At 33.6% G+C, this 6,000-nt stretch overlaps 1 pseudogene across 1 annotated transcript; it reads right to left on the reverse strand.

Annotated features, from left to right (window-relative positions):
- Positions 1-4,101: 4,101 nt before the first annotated feature.
- LOC110596417 lies at positions 4,102-4,646 on the reverse strand (annotated as a pseudogene). The gene has a single exon (XR_002482445.1). The product of XR_002482445.1 is annotated as an intraflagellar transport protein 25 homolog pseudogene (transcript).
- Positions 4,647-6,000: the final 1,354 nt, after the last annotated feature.

The following is a 6,000-nucleotide window of genomic DNA, read 5'->3' on the forward strand; positions in this document are numbered from 1 at the left end:
GAATTTGATATCATTTGGGAATAATATATAAGACAAAATTTCTATCCTTGAGAAATTTCCTTACTGTTAGATAAATTGGGGGGAAAAGACCATAATAATCAAAAGAATTTATAATTTCTACTAAAAGCAAAGTTTTTGAAACTTTGTAGATTTTTGTTTGACTTGGAAATGTATTATCTATCAAAGAATAAACACTCAGTGTTGCCCACTCATTGGTTTGTTCATCACAAAACATTTTTGAGCACCTACTCCCCTAGGAACTTGTAGTACAACGGCTGATTTTTAAAAAGAGGGTATTGCTACTAGGAATCTCTACCTGGTATACTCATAGGAAAAGAAAAAGTCAAGAAGACAGATGACCAGGTTCAGTGGCTCAGCCTGCAATCCCAGCACTTTGGCAAGCCCAGCAAGTGGATTTCCTGAGTTCATGGGTTCAAGACCAGCCTGGGCAACTTGGCAAGACCTCAACTCTACAAAAATCAAAAATTAGCCGGATGTGGTAGCTCACCTCTAGTTCTGGCTACTTGGAAGGCTGAGGCAGAAGGATTGCTGGAGTCCAGCAAGTCAACGCTGGGGTGGCCAAGGGTGTACCACTGCACTCCAGCCAGGGCAAGAGAGTCAGACTTCAACTCAAAAAAAAAAAGAAGGTAGACCATTATGGTCGGACTTGACATACTCTTAATCTTCTTAAATTTTCTGAGGTTTGTTTTGTACCCTAACATGTGATCTATTCTGAAGTATGTTTTGTGCATGCTTAAAAAGATGTATTTGTGTATTTGTTGTTGTTGTATAAAATGTTCTGTATATGTCTGTTAAGTCCAATGCCAGTAAAAATTTTGGAAAACTGACAAATACATGGAAATTAAATAACATGTTCCTGAACAACTAATTGTCAATGAAAAAATTGTAAAAAAAAATCTTGAGATAAATGAAAATGGAAACACAACATAACAAAAGTTACAAGACACATCAAAAGCAATTCCAACAGGAAATTTTATAGCAATAAACATCTATATTAAAAAAATGTACAATATCATATATACAACCTAATGCTACACTACAAAGAACTAGGGGAAAAAATAAGCCCAAAGTTAACAGAACAAACAAATTGATAGAAATCAGAGCAGAGATAAATAAAAAGGAAAATCAATATAAAATATTAACAAAGCTAAGAGCTTTCTTTTTTTAAAAAAAAAAAAAACACAGTTTATAAACCTCCAGGTAGACTATAAAAGAGAAAACTCAAGCAAGTAAGATAAAAATAAAAGAAGAGACATTACAACCAATATCACAGTCTCATGAGAGACTACTACAGAGACATGTTAGCAAAAAATACATATTTAAACTTATATAGGAGGAATAAGTTCAAGAGATCTACTATATAGTATGGTGACTGTAGTTAGTTGTGATATATTAGATGACATATTGTATTCTTTTGTATTCTTGGGAGATGCTAAGAGAGTTGATGAATGTTCTCACCACAAAAATGATAACCATATAAGGTAATGCATTTGCTAGCTATATAGATTTAAACATTCCAAAATGTACAGCATATATTTCAAAATACCCGGTTATAAAGAGCAAATATGTAAATTTTTATATGTCAATTAAAAAATAAACTTTAAAAGCAAGATAAAATACTGTCCAGGACACACATAAAAATACATTTTCTCTCAGAGTACAAAAAAGAGAGACTACTATGAAAATTATACACTGACAATTTGGATACCCTAGAAAACACAGATAAATTCCTAGATGCATACAACCAACTAAGAGTGAATAATGAAGAAATGAAAAATCTGAACAGATGAATAATAAATAAGAAGATTGAATCAGTATTAAAAGCTTTCTATCAAAGAAAAACCCAGGACCTGATTGCTTTATAGCTGAATTCCATCAAATATTAAAAAATAACTAATACTGATTCTTCTTAAATTATTCAAAAAAATTTTTAAGAGGAGAGAAAACTTCCAAACTCTTTTTATGAGGTCAACATATCCTTAGTACCAAAGCCAGACAAGGACATTACAAGAAAAGAAAATGACAGGTCAATGTTCTTGGTAAACATAGTGGCAAAATTTTTTATCACTATACTAGCAAATTAAGTTCAACAACGCATTAAAAGAATCATTCATGATCAAGTGGGATTTATTCCTGGAATGCAGGGATGGGTCAGCATAAGCAAATCAATAAATGTGATGCATCACATTAACAGAATGTTTTAAAAAACACAAAATTAACTCATTAAATGAAGAAAAAGCATTTGAAAAAATTATTTCATGATTTGCTTTAGAAAAACATCCTTTCATGATAAAAATTCTTAACAAATTAGGTATAGAAGGAATACAACACAATAAAGGCAATATGAGAAGCCCACAGCTAACATTTAAATGTAAAAAATTGAAAATTGTTCCTCTAAGATCTGAAACAAGGTAAGAGTGCTCATTCTCAGCATTTCTATTCAACAGAGTATGGAAGTCCTTGCCAGAGCAATTAGGCAAGAGAAATAAGTAAAAGACATCCAAATAGGAAAAAAAAAAAAGAGAAAGAAATCAATGTTTTCTGTTGGGAGCTGGCCACGGAGACCCACTGAGTGTTAGGGATCGGGGAGGGCTGTGGACCCCAAGACCACTAGGATGTGTTCGGGAGCCATTGACCCCATTTTTCTCCTCCTTTTACCATGCAGCGCAAGTAACCTAAAGGAACTCTGCTGATCTAAGCTGAAGGCTCTGTGACTGTGACAGGTATGGCTCACTCTAGAAACTCATTGTTCCTGTTTCCCATAAACTGTGGTTTTGGCTTAGGTATTAGATACATTTCAAATTCAGGTCACATTTGGGAACATTTTATACAGTACAAGCTTCTTTATAAGATTTAAAAGTATATTTGTAGAATTAGTATATACTTATGGAGAGCTGTTTTCAGTTTTTCAATGGTATAGATGATTATCTAGAGTTATCAGAAATGGCCCAGCACAAACTTTTGGCTGGGCCACATTCCTGAGGGCCCAGCGCGTACTTTGGACTGGGCTATATTCTTTTAGGCTGGCTTTAGCTACAGTTGGTGTAGGGTTTTTTCTACCTATTATAGAAATTGAATTTATTTTATTCATAGAAAGTATTGTAGTATCGTAGGTCATGCTACGTCAGGGAATTATGTTTGTTCAAGCATGATCAATCATGATATTTTGAGGTTTAATAAGAATACAGTTAACTTTAGAAATTTCATTGTCTCCATTTTCTACTATTGTTGTTTTGGCCTTAGTACATTTATAGTTTATATTTGGGTTTTATTTTTAGAAGCTTTGCTGCTGATGATCAGCTTTATATATTAGGATCTGGAATTAGAAACTTTCATAGAAATTAGGATAGATCTATAGGACTTTAGAATAGCCATTTTGTTAAGAGATTATAGTCTATTGTTCCAAAAGGTGGCCCACCATGAACCTTGGACTGGGCCACATCCTGTAGAGCCCAGCATGATTTTTGGACTGGGCCACAATAAGACAATCCTGGGGTTTGTCCCTCCTCATACCTAAGAAAACATCTGGTGGATGGAGGACGCACCTGGCTTTGTGTTCACATGAAAGACTTTTGAGATTGTCTGTGTAAAATTTGGAGATAGATACTTGCTGTAACTTTCAATAAATTGCTTCTGCGATAGACAGAGTCCAGTCTCTTTCTTTCTCCTCCTTTCTCTTTCTTTCTCTTTATTTCTCTAGAATAATCACTGATGCTGCCACATCTTCCACGGGACCTCCTAAATCTCCCCAAAACTTGCAGGGGCTGGTCCCCCAAAGTTTTCTGATGACATGAGTCTGTAGACATACAGACTCCACCAAAAATACTCTTAAAATTAATAACAAATTCAGTAAGTTGCCCAATACAAATCAACACACAAAATTAATAGTGTTTCTATATACTTAAAAGGAACCATTTTGTAAATAAATAAATCAGGAGAACAAATACATTTACAACAGCTTAAAAATTCTTAAAAATAAATTTAACCAGAGTTAAAATACTATACACTGAAAACTATTAAAAGTTGATGAAGGAAATTGAAGACACAGTAAATTTTTATTTTTTAAATGCTTTTTACAAATCCTTTAAAAAAGCATATCAGTGACATCTTCATGTTTAAATATGTCATTAAAAAATCATGCAAGAGCATTTTGTTACAATTACTAAGAAAGATTTGAGATTACTGTTCCCTCTGCATAAAAGCTATGCACAGAAACAAAATTATCAAAGGCTGATATAAAAATGAATCTCAAGTAAGTGGCAGAGCCATCACATACCACAATTTCTTCATTTTGAAGCTGCCCCTCTGTGTGTACCAAATCTTTTTTAATCCATTGCTCAAAATCAACTGGCTCTTTAGATGTGCTCTTTTCAGTCTTCAAGGTTTGTACAAAGTAACTTGGAATTGTAAACCATTCAATCCTTACGTGTTTGTGGGAACAAATAATGAACTCCTGGGGAAACATTCCTGTAGTGGTAAAAAATGTTTCTGGATTCCCATCAATGATATTTTCAGGTGGGTGTTTCTCATCACTTGATGTAGCTAAAATCACTTCAGACCCTTCAGAGATCAAACAGTGATTAAATTTTCTCATCTTAAAGTGTTTAACCCCAGCCTGTGCCCCACTCGCCTGGGTCTTTCAATAGTTCCACAGTAAATTTTTAAAATCCCATGTTAGTGGATTTGAATAATTAATACTCTTAAAATGTTCATAACTACCTGAAATGTTTCTACAGTTTCAATACATCATCTATCACAATTCAAACATCATTTTTTTATAGAAATAGAAAAAAAATCTTAAAATTCATATGGAACCACACAAATAGCCAAGGCAATCATTATCATAAAGAACAAAACTGGAGGTATCACAATACCTACTTGTAAAGCTATAGTAAATAAAACAGTATGGTATTGGTGAAAAAGTTACATTGACCATTGATCAACAGAATAGAGAGCCCAGAAGAGAATCCACACTTACGTGTTCAAATGTGCCAAGAGTATGCAATGGGAAAAGCATCACCGGTTCAGTAAATGTTGTTGGGGAAAAAGTATCCACATGCAGAAGAATAAAATTGGACCCCTATCTCACACCATACAAAAAAGTTATTCAATATCAAAATAAAACAAAGACTTAAATGTTAAGACCAGAAACTTTAAAATTAGTGGAAAAAAACCTGATACCGTTTAGATATTTGTCTCCTCCAAATCTCATTTTGAAATTTGATCAAAAATATAGGAGGTGGGCCTAAAGAAAGGTGTTTGAATCATATGGGTGAATCATTCATGAATGGCTTGGTGACAACCCTGCCATAATGAGTGTGATCCACAATAACTGGTTGTTGAAAACGACGTAGCATCTCCTCTTCTCACTGTCTTTTTCTTCCTTCCTCTATCACCATGTGACATCTGCTACCCTGAGTGGAAGCAACCAGAAACCCTCACCAGAATCAGATATTGATGCCATTGTACAGCCTGCAGAACTAGAAGCCAAGTTAACTTATTTTCTTTATAAATTATTCAGCCTCAGGTATTCCTTATAGTAACACAAAATGGACTAAGACAAAACCATAGAGGAAAAGCTATGTAATATTGCCCAGGGCAATAATTTTTAAAAAATTTTTATTCTAAAAGTACAAGCAGCAAGAGTAAAAATATAGACAAATGGGATTACTCCAAACTAAAAACTTTCTTCACAGCAAAGAAAATAATAAAAAGTGTGCAAAGATTTCAATATTTGCATACCATACATCTGATAAGATGTAAATATCCAAAAATTACAAGGAGTTCACACAATTTGATAACAATAAAGCAAAAATCCAAATTTAAAAATGGTTAAGGAAACTGAATAGACATATCTCAAAAGAAGACATGCACAGGGCTAACAGACATTTTAAAAAACTGTCCAATTTCACTAATCATTAGGAAAATGCAAATTAAAACCGCAAATGAGATATCATCACACACTTGTCAGAGTGGCTA

This window comes from Carlito syrichta, unplaced genomic scaffold, assembly GCF_000164805.1.
Source record: "Carlito syrichta isolate Samal-C Ts95f unplaced genomic scaffold, Tarsius_syrichta-2.0.1 Scaffold308998, whole genome shotgun sequence".
In the NCBI taxonomy this organism is placed as follows: Eukaryota; Metazoa; Chordata; class Mammalia; order Primates; family Tarsiidae; genus Carlito; species Carlito syrichta.